The sequence below is a fragment of the Ananas comosus genome, linkage group 15, assembly GCF_001540865.1.
Source record: "Ananas comosus cultivar F153 linkage group 15, ASM154086v1, whole genome shotgun sequence".
NCBI lineage: Eukaryota > Viridiplantae > Streptophyta > Magnoliopsida > Poales > Bromeliaceae > Ananas > Ananas comosus.
Window position 1 is genome coordinate 8,301,313 of NC_033635.1, and position 14,228 is coordinate 8,315,540.

Sequence of the window (14,228 nt, forward strand, 5' to 3'; positions counted from 1 at the left end):
TCTCCCCGACTTGGGACCGGTCTCTCAGCCTGCCCCGAAAATCCAACGTTCGGGAACCGGTCTCTCCCCGCACGGGACCGGTCTCTCCCCGCGTAGACGCGCTCGGGGACCGGTCTCGCCTGCCAGGGACCGGTTGCCTCGCCAGCTGCCGCAACACTGTGCTGAGGGGACCGGTCTCTCATATCGGGACCGGTCCCCGATAGTGAAAACTCTCAGGACTTGCCAAAACTCTAGAGATCGAACTTTTAGGCCAGAATACCATCGACGGCCCTCCACCAAGTGTGGAAAAGTTCGGAATACATACCAAACACTCGAACCTCGCAATTTGCAAAGGTCCAGTGTGCTAGACTGGTCGACATCTCTGGTGAGTGTAGGACTGAGTCGGAGTCATTTCTGCACGAAATGGATGTGAAAATGGACTCAGTGCACTCAAATAAGCAAAACTGGAGTTTCGCCAGTTTAAGCCGCGCAGAACTCGGTTTAGGGCGCCCAGATCTTGAGTGCTGGATTGAGCAAAACTGGAAGCCAATTCGGATCCAATGTTCCGGGCGCCCAGAAGTGGGTCCGAAAGTTCACTTTGTAAATACCGATCGTGTTGACGCGTGGCAGGTGGTAGGTGAGGTCCGTCGGACCAGGATAAGGGTATATCACACCGGGTGCGGAGGAATCGAAGGGGAGCATTTGTGTAGGCTGGAAGCTCTGGGCGCCCAGAACTGGGTTTAGGGCGCCCAGATCTCGGATTTTTTGTAGGGACAGCAGATTGCAGCAATTGTTCCTGAGGGTTATCTCACCACTCTAGTACCCTATAAATACCTGGTATACATCCCCTTTGAGCTCTTTTCACCTATTCTTCACAGATATCCTCTATCTTGCATCCTAATCTCTCCAAACTACTCCATTTGCTTCAAAGTTTCACAACTCCAAGATTTCAAGGTGCAGATTCTGCAGTTTTCCAGCGACGACTTTCAGTGTTTTGGTTCGTGCGTGACATAGGGAGGTCGGATTGCGACGAAACTTGGTTTAATGGATTCTAGACTTCTATAGAAATCCACGAAGCCCTGAATTATAGATTTTAGTTGAGGTTAGCTTGGTCGTTTACTTGTGTTTCTGGACTGCTAGCAACATTGAGCTGAAAATGAGATTTTTGAGCTTTTCTTGATGCTATCTTTGTAGGCAGTGGGATTTTGGACCTGAGACACATTCTCCATTATTATTCACTAGATTTGAGACCTTTCTCACCTGATTTGGAGGTAATTAGGTGAGTTTTGACATTGCAATTGAGATTAAATTAAGCTTTAGTGCTGAAATAGTGATAATTGATGGAATTCAATGTGTAGAGCTTGGAGATAGCTTGATTTCTAGTCTTGGAGGATTTTTGTTGATCCAGCAGGGATTAGCATTGGTTTGGGACCCTTCTTTGCTGCCAGGATTAGCAATTAAGGTGGGTGTATCATCGGTTTTACTCCTAAGAACATATTAGTCGACGTGTATGATTGCGGTTCTTGTATATCATGTTGTATCTCAAATTCATCGATTGTATCATGTATGAAATCTGAATTGAGAGCATGATTATTAATTAGTTGAATATACATGTTGGACTTGGAACTTGACTTAGGAGAAAACCAGCATTTTGACCCGTCATATGATTCTACTACATGATTTAGCTTTAATTAGGAGCCGTGCTTCGATGGTATTAGCGCAGTATCAGCGCGGTGGATATCCGGGGTAGTTTAGAATGCATTTATGCTCTTGCTGGGATACCGAGCTTATTTTACAGTAGAGTCTAGGCTGTTCCGGGCTGTCGGGTGCAGTCGGGGTGGACGGTGGACCCAGATTCTTATTTTTGGTCTCAGATTGTGCCGAGGGCATGTGGGTTTGGTCTCTAGACCTATTTTGTCACGCCCCGGGACCCAGCGGAAGCCCGCCCGGCGCGTGTCCAGACCCGCCATACATCTAAAACATATAAGGCGTTTAAAACAAAGCGATAAATGAGACAATAAAAAAAAACGACTAGAAGTATCAGAGCAATATACAACATCTAGAAATTAAAGCAAAGTGAAGAGTAGCGAGCTAAAATCACTGATAAACCATAAAGTAGTACAACCATAAGTCCGAATACAAGAACTAAAAGAGTACATAGGTGGTCTCTATACATAGTAAACAAAATCTCTCACTCTTCCAAAATACAAAGAGAGGGAACTACCTAAGAGCAGAAAGTAAATCCTCGCTATCTAGCTAGCGATCCCCTTGCCGCGGTCCCGTGCCTCCGCCGGTGTAGAGGGTTCTGAAAAGAAAACATAAAACAGAGGGCGTGAGAACTATTAAATAATAGTTCCCAGTGGGCAATTACTGACTTCAGTGAAATGCACCACTAGGCCCAAAACTAGGCAAGTAAGGTAAGTAAAATATTATGAACAAATAATTCACTAAAATGAAAGCTCACTATGGCATGATGTCGCTACTTTCATCAGTAATAATCTACCACATAATCTCTACTTAGCATGGATTTGCATAAGTAATAACTATCACATGATCTCTACTTAGTATGAATTTGCATCAGTAAGAAAAAGCAACTACTACAAGCATATGCACAAGAGTATCCAACATGTAAATGCATGAGTATGTAACTAACCCAATGTTTACAATGTAAATAGTAAAGATGTCATTGTTTACTATTCTAGTCAATGTCCAAAAGGTACAATATGTCACCAGTAACCCAATCCTGTGGAATCTACCCGTAGGTAGTCCGGCCTGCGCCGTGCCAACAATGGCCACGTGGTAGTCAACATCCCCACTCTAGTAATGAGCCTTCCCCAGGGCATCCCATTTTGGCGCCTAATCCCGCACGGGCGAGCATATGTCGCGATGGCTATCTCCGGAGTGCCGACTTGTAGGGAGCGACCCTCATAAGTATGTGCGAATGAGCACAATGGCATGCAAGCGAATAAGTCCGTCTCAGGTCCCAGTGGTTCATCACTGTTTCATCGGATCTAAAATCCGGAATACAGCACATGTCCGAAAGGCCTGCCTCTATGTCATCGTGTCTAAAACACGGAATATATTAACTGTCTCAATGGCCTATCTCAATGTCATCACGTCTAAAACATGGAATATAGTAGATTTCCAGTGGCCTATCATCGTGTCTCTAAGTTGCAGTTCAACAATTTTCTAGTTCAAGTGCCCCTTTATGACACTTTTACTCACTAAGTCATAGCATGACAATAATGTTCAAGAGTACATGATTCTCGTCATTTTCCACATAAGAGGCATATTTCCAAGTTGCAATAAGGAATCCGTAGCACATGCATGAATACTACTCATAAGGCTCTACTACATAGAGTGAAGTTTTCATGATACATAATGCATGTGTTTTAAGCGTTTCAAATTTCATATAAATTCCATTTAACATGAATATGCATGTATTTATAGTATACGAAAACATTTAACCACATAGGAGGCATTTCCTCCCATTTCAATGAAGCCAAACCCACCAACGTCTTCGCGGCTTGTCGAAAACTCCGACGAAGGTGTCCACTAGCCTTCTAGCACCCTAGAGGTGTAGAAATAAGAGTCACATGAACCTTACGAACAACACTAAGCTCAAACATTAAGCTATTCAAGCTAAGGCGGAGAAAACTCACCGAATGCTAAGAAATCTCCCATGATCTCCAAAAGGGAGCTAGAGTCCCTCAAGTCCAACCTAAATCAAAGTTCTAAACCAATCAATTTGGTTCTAGAAGCTACAAATCCAAAATCCCAAATTCTAACCATAAAATCCAAAATCTAGGGTTTCATCATGAGAAATCCATCGAACCATGTATTAAATGGAAAATACATGTTACTAACCTCTTAAGTAGCCTCAAACCAAGTCCAAAATCAGCTAGGGTTGAAGGTCTCCTCTCCAACAAGCTCCTCTCAAAGCTCCAAGTCTTCAACCATGGAGAAAACCCAACAAATAGCAAAGAGGAGAAGAAAGGAGAGATCAAAACACCATAAAATCCACCAAAAATGAAGATCAAACAAGGGGAGGGAGACTCACCTTGATCTCCACTGAACTAGGGCTCAAAACCCTATCTAAGGGGGTTGGGGTCACTTATATAGGTGTTGCAATAATTACAAAAACACCCCTTCACGAAACAACCCAAACTGCATTGTGTACTAGTACACGGGTTTGTTTACCGGTACACATCTTGCGAACCAGCCCAACCGGTACACAAGCCCCGTACCGGTACAGCCATCAGTGTGTACCGGTACAGCCATCAACCCTATACCGGTACACAGCCTTACTGAGGCTACCCGAGAGCTGACCAAAAATTCGATTTTTCGAATTTTGGTGCTAAGTTTTAAACCTCAATTCTCGGGACTCGAACCATAGGTCGGAACACTGTCAACGACCCTCTACAAAATGTGAGAAAGTTCAGAATACGAAACAAACACTCGAACCTTGCAATTTGTAAAGATCCAGTGCGTTACATTCACCCCTCCTAAAAAGGCGTTTGGTCCGCAAAACTCGAAAGCAACGTACCTCAAGATTCCATCTGAAAAAGATGGAGATAACGCTCTAGCAAGGCGCTCTCTAGCTCCCACGTAGCCTCTCGCTCCCCGTGGTTGCTCCAAAGGACCTTCACATATGGAATATCCCGATTCCGCAACTTTTTCACCTCGCGAGCCAAAATCTTCACTGGTTGCTCCTCGAAGCTTAAATCCTCATGCAGCTCCGCTGGTATAGCCTCCAAAACGTGAGCTGGGTCATGTATGTATTTCCGTAGGACCGATACATGAAATACATTGTGCACGCCCGATAGATTCGGCGGTAGGGCAAGTCGATACGCTACCGGGCCTATACGTTCCAAAATCTCATACGGTCCAATGAATCGGGGGCTCAACTTTCCCTGAATCCCGAATCTCTTGATTCCTCTAGTCGGCGAGACCTTCAAGAAAACATGGTCTCCAACTTGGAATTCCAAGTCTCGCCGCCGTTGATCAGCATAGCTCCTCTGTCTACTCTGTGCCGTCAAAAGTCGCTCCCGAGCAATTCGAACTTTGTCCTCAGCTTCCTGGAGCACATCAGGGCCCAAAGCCAATCTCTCGCCTACTTCACTGCAATGAAGTGGCGATCTACACTTCCGTCCATAAAGTGCTTCGAAGGGCGCCATCTTGATGCTTGCTTTATAACTATTGTTATAAGCAAACTCCGCCATAGGTAGATGCTGCGACCATCCTCCCTGGAAGTCTATCACACATGCTCGGAGCATATTCTCTAAAGTCTGAATGGTGCGCTCTGACTGCCCGTCACTCTGAGGGTGGAAAGCAGTGCTGAAGTCCAGTCGGGTGCCCAAGGCGTCCTGCAGACTCCTCCAAAATTGAGACACAAACTGAGTGTCTCGATCCGATACTATCGACGTAGGCACTCCGTGAAGTCGCACAATCTCATCAAGGTACACTTGTGCGAGCTTCTCTCCGGTCCAAGTAGTGTGGATAGATATGAAGTGCGCCGACTTTGTCAACCTATCCACGATCACCCAAATAGCATCATGCCCAGCCTGAGAGCGGGGCAATCCAGTCACGAAATCCATAGTGATCTTCTCCTACTTCCACACGGGAATAGGCAAACTCTGAAGTTTTCTCGCGGGAATTCGATGCTCAGCCTTTACTTGTTGGCAAGTTAGACAACGAGCTACAAACTCGCCAACGTCCTTTTTCATCCCGGGCCACCAATAAAGCAACTTTAAATCCTTATACATCTTGGTGCTTTCCGGATGTATAGCATACGGTGCTCGGTGTGCTTTTTGAAGAATATCCTCTTTAATTTCCGAATCCGCCGGTACACAAATCCATCCACGAAAACGCATCAATCCTTGGTCATCTACAAGGAAATCGCCGGTGCAACCATCAACCATTTTACCTTTAATCCTTTGCAACTCCGCATCGGAAGCTTGCTTTTTTTTTATTCTATCCAACAAGGTAGGTTGCACCACCAACGTCATCAACCTCAAGGGCGTGTCAGGAGTCACCACCTCCAACCTCAATCGCTTCAACTGCTCGATCAACTGCGGTTGAGTAACAATATGCATCGCTAAGTTTTCCGTCGATTTCCTACTTAGCGCATCCGCCACCACGTTAGCCTTGCCCGGGTGGTATAGGATAGTCAGGTCGTAATCCTTGAGCAGCTCCAACCATCTGCGCTGTCTCAAATTCAACTCCTTCTGAGTAAACAGATACCTTAAGCTCTTGTGATCCGTGTACACTTCACACCGCTCGCCATAAAGATAGTGGCGCCATAGCTTCAATGTGAAAACTACGGCCGCAAACTCCAAATCATGCGTCGGATAGTTCTTTTCACAATCCTTCAACTAGCGAGAAGCATACGCGATCACCTTGCCATCCTGCATCAACACACAATCCAATCCATTAAGTGAAGCATCACTATAAACCACATACCCCGCTCAAGCAACCGGCAGGGTTAGGATCGGGGCGGTCGTCAATCTTTGATTCAACTCTTGGAAGCTCTTTTCACACGCGTCGTTCCAAATAAACTTGACTCCTTTATGCGTGAACCTCGTGAGGCGAGTAGATAGCTTAGCAAACCCCTCTACAAATCTCCGGTAGTAGTCGGCTAACCCAAGGAAGCTCCGTATCTCTGTGACGCTCGTCGGTCTCGGCCAATCCTTGATTGCCTTAATCTTCTTCGAATCCACGGCTATACCCGCTCCCGATATTAAATGTCCAAGGAAGGCGACCTCTCGAAGCCAAAATTCACACTTTTTCAGCTTCGCATAAAGCTCCTTTTCCCGAATTACTTGAAGTACAAGCCTCAAATGCTCCTCGTGATCTGCATCACTTCGCGAATAGACCAAAATGTCGTCGATGAATACCACGACGAACCTGTCTAGATAGGGCTTAAAAATACGGTTCATTAGATCCATAAAAGCTGCCGAGGCATTAGTAAGCCCAAACAGCATAACAGTGAACTCATAATGTCCATATCGTGTTCTAAAAGCCGTCTTCGAAACATCCTTGGGTTTGATTTTTAACTGGTGGTATCCCGACTGCAAGTCTATCTTGGAATACACAAACGATCCCTGAAGCTGATCAAACAAATCGTCGATCCTCGGCAACGGATACTTATTCTTGATCGTGACTTTATTAAGTTCACGATAGTCCACGCATAGGCGAAGTGATCCGTCCTTTTTCTTGACGAACAAAACTGGTGCTCCCCAAGGCAAGACGCTCGGTCGAATGAAGCCTTTATCCAGAAGATCCTGCAGCTGTGCCCTCAGCTCCTTTAGCTCCGTCGGTGCCATCCTATAGGGTACTTTCGAGATTGGAGCAGTCCTAGGGACGAGATCTACCACAAACTCGATCTCCCTATCGGGTGGCATACCCGGTAGCTTGGCTGAAAACACGTCACAAAACTCCCGCACCACCGGGATATCCTCAATCCTAGGGGCATCACCCTCGCCCCTCAACACAACACTAGCCAAGTAGGCTACACTACCTCTGCTGATCAGTTGCCTAGCTCGAGACGAGCTGATCGTCATCGCAAAAAGCGAACTCTGGCATCATCTAAATATCACCTCAACTTGCCCCGGTTCTCTAAAAGTAACCGTGCAATTTTTGCAATCAATCGTGGCATAATACTTGGTTAGCCAATCCATACCCAAAACCACATTGAACTCCCCTAGCTTGCGCAAGGCTAGTAAGTACACGGGCATGATCTAATCCCCAACCCGAATGGTGCAACTGGGGTGGTACTCCCTCATATCCAAAATGTGGTCGGGTACTACAACCTGTCCTGAATGCAACAAAGAAACCAACTCGATGCCATGTAACTCGGCGAACAACCGATCTATGAATGAATGTGATGCACCGGTATCAAATAATGCACGAACTCTAATGCCATCAAGTAAAATGATACCTGCGACCACATCCTCGACTGCTGCCGCCTCCTCGGTCTGAGCGGCATACATACGCCCACTCGGGGCCTGTCGAGAACCCTCGCTCTGGCGCTGGACAGGTGGCCGCCCAGGCTGGTACTTCGCCGATGGAGTCCCCTGGCTGGCGGCTGGTAGAGCCGGTGCCGATGCAGTCGATGGTGTCGGTGACGATCTCCTCAGGCACTCAGTCCGGAAGTGGCCCTCCTGGCCACACAAGTAGCACCTGCCTCCCCGCTGTGGACATTGCGGTGGAGTGTGAGGACCACCACAGATCACGTTGTCACGCCCCGGGGCTCAGCGGAAGCCTACCCGGCGCGTGTCCAGACCCGCCATACGTCTAAAACATATAAGGCGTCTACAAAAAAATTTCGATAGATAAAACAATAATACAAGAGATCTAGTGATATCAGAGCATTATATAACTAGTTCTATAACAAGGAAAGGACATAAAGCTGAAAGTCCACTAAATAAAAATATAAAGTAAGTACAATAGGGATCCCATAACAAGTGCTAAAAGGAGTACAAGGTGGTCTCTCTATACATGGTACAAAACCTCTCCATCTCTCTCAAAATATAAAATGGAGGAGTAACCACCTAGCGCAAAAGGACTCTCCGCGAGCTAGCTACGCGACACCCTTGCAGCGATCCCGTGCCTCCGTCGGTGCCGAAGGCTCTGAAAAGGAAACATAGAAACAGGGGCGTGAGAACTATTAAATAATAGTTCCCAGTGGGCAATTACTGACTTCAGTGAAATGCACCACTAGGCCCGAAACTATAAAAAAAGGGTCAGTGTACATTATAACAAAAGCGATAAATGCACTGTAAGTAAATAAATAAACGAGTACCCAATAATCATGATACCTCTACTTAGCATAATTTACATATGTAAGGAAGCAACTACTAGCTATATGCACATGAACACCCAACATATAAAGCATGATTATGCAACTACCCAAAGTTCCCAATGTAATAGTAAAGATGTCATTGTTTACTATTCTAGTCCAAGTCCACTTTAACAGTTATAAAGTTCACATAGCATGTTCTGTCACCAAGTCCCAATCATATAAGACCCACCCGAAGGCTGTCTGGCCTGCGCCGTGCCTAATGGCCCCGTGGTAGTCAACATCCCCACTCTAGGAATGAGCCTCCCCCACGGCAATCCACTTCGGCGCCCAATCCCGCACGGGCGAGCATATGTCGCGATGGCTATCTCCGGAGTGCCGGCTTGTAGGGAGCGACCCTCACAAGCATGTGCGAATGAGCACAATGGCAAGCAAGCAATGATCCGTCTCAAGAATCAAGTCCTTATGTCCAACAATATGGAATATGTCAAGTATCTCAATGGCCTATGATCATGTCTCTAACATGGAATATAGCAGATACGTAGTGGCCTATCAATATGTCTCTATGTTGCAGTTTAATAGTTTACTAGTTTCAAATGCCCCTTGATGACACTCTTGTTTTCTATGTCAAATCATGGCAACAATGTTCCAAAGTACATATTCCAAGTCATAATCCTCATAAGAGATGTATTTTCCACTTGCAAAAATAAACACTTTTCCCATATGCATGCATTCAACTCATATAGCTCTACTATATAGTGAAATTTTTATTATACACAAGGCATGCATTTTAAGTGTTCTAAAATTCATATAAATTCCATTTAGCATAGAAATAAATTTAAAAATATTTTACAACAAGTAGAAAGAGCATAGGGGTCATTTCGCCCAATTTCCACGAAGCCAAACCCACCGATGACGACGAAACTCCTCGTTCGCTCCAACGAGGGTGTCCTCTAGTCTCCTAATACCCTAAGGATGTGAAACGAAGAGTTACAATCATCGGGTGAATAACTCCTAGGTTAAACATTAACGAATACAAGAAAAGGGGCAAAACTCACCTTGTGAGGTGATATCTTCTCTCAATCTCCTAATGAGAGTGAAAACCCTTCAAATCCAACCTAATGGAAGCCTCTAATCCACTCAATCTAGCTTCAAAAGCCCTAGATTCAAAATGCCCAATTTAAGCCCTAAAACCTCATTCTAGGGTTTCATCACAAAGAGGCCAATAAAAATCTAATTTAGAGGAAGAGGATGAGCTACTAACCTTTAAGAAGTTTCAAACAATGATCAAAATCCTCCAAGAGTGGAGATCTCCCTCACCCCAAGCTCCAAGATCAAGCTCCAATGGTGGAAAAGCTTCCAACAAGCAAAGAAGCAAAAAGGAGGGTTTAATCCACCAAAATCCAAGCTAAAAAGGGATGAAATCCAAAGAGATGGTGAGGAGGGGTGCCCTACCTTCTCCTCCCTGTGATCTGAGCTCAAGAGGTGCCCTAAGGGGCGTGGGTGCTAAATAGATTAGACACAAACGCGAAAAACCCCCTGCAGTTCGGACTGCACGAAAACTGCCTCCTTGTACCGGTACACGGGCTCTTGTACCGGTACAAGGCCCACGAAAATGCAAACCCGAGGCTCGGGTCGCGGGGTCTGCGGCTCTGTACCGGTACAAGCCCGATGGCTGTACCGGTACAACCATCAACCTTGTACCGGTACAAGATGAGTCTTGTTCCGGTACAAGCTCTGCTGCAGGCTACCCGAGAGCTGACAAAAAATTTCGGTTTTGGGATTTTGGTGCCAAGTCTCACTCCAACATCCTCGGGATGCGTGCCAGGGGTCGGAACACTAACAACGACCCTCCAAAAACTGTGGAAAGGCTCCCCACACAGATCAAACACTCGAATCTTGCGATTTGCAAGATCCACCGCATTACACACGCACTGGGGAGGTCGGCGTCGATCAGGACCTCCTCGCTGCGCTGCCGGGCCGCGCCCACGCTGCTGGCTCCTAGGGTGTTTCGACGGCCTCCTAGAGTGCGTCTCGCTCGCAGCCTCCGCCGCAGGCCTCTTGGCCTTACCCCTGTCAAAGCCCTCTCGCCGCTCCTGCATCTCTGCAGCGCCGCTCTCCACGATGAGCGCGCGATCCACCAACTCCCGGTAGGTTTGGAGGTTTGAGGATTGCACGAACCGGAAAATCGACGGTCGCAACCTCGCTCGAAGATGCCGGCCTTGTCCTCGTCGTCCCGCACGACGAAAGGTACGCAGTGAAGAAGCTGAGAAAACTCTCTCTCGTACTCGGCCACAGTGCGGTCTCCCTGGCGCAAGTTGCACAGATCCTGCTCCATATTCCTCTTGACGCTGGTCGGGAAGTAGTGCGCCAGTAGAAGCTCCTTGAACCTCTTCCAATTAATAGTTGCCAAGTCGGTGCTGGGGTTTTCCTGAAGATCCAACCACCAGCGATAGGCCTCGCCGTCCAGATGGTGAGTGGCGAGCCAAACTCGATCTCTCTCCTCCACGAAGGTGTCGCGGAAGAGCTTCTCCATATGCATCAACCACTTTTCCACGATCCAGTGGTCGACCTTCTCGCTGTCAAAGACCTGGGCATTGCACCTCCTGAACTCGTTGAGGCGCTCCATCAGTCGGTCCCGCTCCGCCCCCTCAACTAACACGGGAAAAACAGCTTCAATCAGGGGTGCCTGAATAGGTGGCGCCGCCAAAGCCTCCTCCTGAGGCGCGGCCACGGGCGCCGCACGCGACGAACTGGACGCAGGGGACGGCGCTCTCGGCGCGACATCCACAACTGGTGTTGGCGGTGTAGGGGCCTGGATCTCCCTAGAAGCTGCCGCCTGCTGTAGAAGAAGGTCCTCCAGGTGCTTCATCCGCGCCTTCTGTCGGCGCGCCGCATCGGCCTGCTGTTGGGCCGCCGCTGCCTGCTGAGCCACGAGATCAGTAAGAGTAGCAAGCTAGCTCCTCAACTCGCGGACCTCGCCGGATCCGGAGGTAGCGGAGGTCTCGACCTCCTCCAAGTTTGCCGCATTATCCGCCCCGGCAGATTGAGAGCGTGTAATCGGCAAGTCACTACAACATCATAAAAGCGTAAGTTAGTAAAACCCACACTATCGCATCCCCGCTCAAAAAGACAATACCCAAATCATGCGAAAGTAAGAAAGTGTTCTTCATCACTAACTCCCAATGTTACGTTGTCGGCCGCCAACGTAACCCTCCGCGAAGTTAGGAGCTATACACTTCAATTTAACTCCACTTACTAGAGTTATCAAAGATACTCAATTAAGATACTTTCGCTTACAAGTCGAATAGACCTTGTCTCTCACGAGCCTATTTCCTATAGTCCAACCGGCCTAAGGTTTGTTAGGTCCACTAAGACTGAACTCTAGGCTCTGATACAATCTGTGACGCCCCAACTTCCCAGAGGGTCACCCATCCTAGGACTACTCCCGTCCTAGCACGGTTAACTCTCTTAACCTCTTGGGCCTTGCCACCACCCAAAATGCTTAAGCCGGGTTAAGAGTTTAGCCTTATTATATCTCATATATAGGACTATCTGGGGTCTCACAATCTCCCCTCCTTTAAGCCCTGACGTCCTCGTCAGGCTCAGACTCACAAGTACCAGGCGATGTGAGACTCATCTCGCTAGCCCGTCATCCAGACCCTGGCTCAGCCGAGACTCATCTCACACTTCCGGCTGGTAATTGGCTCTGATACCATCTGTGACGCCCCAACTTCCCAGGGGGTCACCCATCCTAGGACTACTCCCGTCCTAGCACGCTTAACTCTCTTAACCTCTTGGGCCTTGCCACCACCCAAAATGCTTAAGCCGGGTTAAGAGTTTAGCCCTATTATATCTCATATATAGGACTATCTGGGGTCTCACAATCTCCCCTCCTTTAAGCCCTGACGTCCTCGTCAGGCTCAGACTCACAAGTACCAGGCGATGTGAGACTCATCTCGCTAGCCCGTCATCCAGACCCTGGCTCAGCCGAGACGCATCTCAGTATCTCACACTTCCGGCTGGTAATTGGCTCTGATACCAAACTAATCTGTCACGCCCCAGGACCCAGCGGAAGTCCGCCCGGCGCGTGTCCAGACCCGCCATACGTCTAAAACATATAAGGCGTCTAAAACAAAACGATAAATGAGACAATAAAAGAAAACGACTAGAAGTATCAGAGCAATATACAACATCTAGAAACTAAAGCAAAGTGAAGAGTAGCGAGCTAAAATCACTAATAAACCATAAAGTAGTACAACCATAAGTCCGAATACAGGAACTAAAAGAGTACATAGGTGGTCTCTATATATAGTAGACAAAATCTCTCACTCTCCCAAAATACAAAGAGAGGGAACCACCTAAGAGCAGAAAGTAAATCCTCGCTATCTAGCTAGCGATCCCCTTGCCGCGGTCCCGTGCCTCCGCCGGTGCAGAGGGCTCTGAAAAGAAAATATAAAACAGACGGCGTGAGAACTATTAAATAATAGTTCCCAGTGGGCAATTACTGACTTCAGTGAAATGCACCACTAGGCCCAAAACTAGGCAAGTAAGGTAAGTAAAATATTATGAACAAATAATTCACTAAAATGAAAGCTCACTATGGCATGATGTCGCTACTTTCATCAGTAATAATCTACCACATAATCTCTACTTAGCATTGATGTGCATAAGTAATAACTATCACATGATCTCAACTTAGCATGAATTTGCATAAGTAATAAAGCAACTACTACAAGCATATGCACAAGAGTATCCAACATGTAAATGTATGAGTATGCAACTAACCCAATGTTCACAATGTAAATAGTAAAGATGTCATTGTTTACTATTCTAGTCAATGTCCAAAAGGTACAATATGTCACCAGTAACCAAATCCTGTGGAATCGACCTGTAGGTAGTCCGGCCTGCGCCGTGCCAACAATGGCCCCGTGGTAGTCAACATCCCCACTCTAGGAATGAGCCTCCCCCACGGCATCCCATTTTGGCGCCCAATCCCGCACGGGCGAGCATATGTCGCGATGGCTATCTCCGGAGTGCCGACATGTAGGGAGCGACCCTCACAAGTATGTGCGAATGAGCATAATGGGATGCAAGCAAATAAGTCCGTCTCAGGTCCCAGTGGTTCATCGCTGTTTCATCGGATCTAAAATCCGGAATACAGCACATGTCCGAAAGGCCTGCCTCTATGTCATCGTGTCTAAAACACGGAATATAGTAACTGTCTCAATGGCCTATCTCCATGTCATCACGTCTAAAATATGGAATATAGTAGATTTCCAGTGGCCTATCATCGTGTCTCTAAGTTGCAGTTCAATAATTTTCTAGTTCAAGTGCTGCTTTATGACACTTTTACTCACTAAGTCATAGCATGGCAATAATGTTCAAGAGTACATGATTGTCGTCATTTTCCACATAAGAGGCATATTTCCAAGTTGCAATAAGGAAT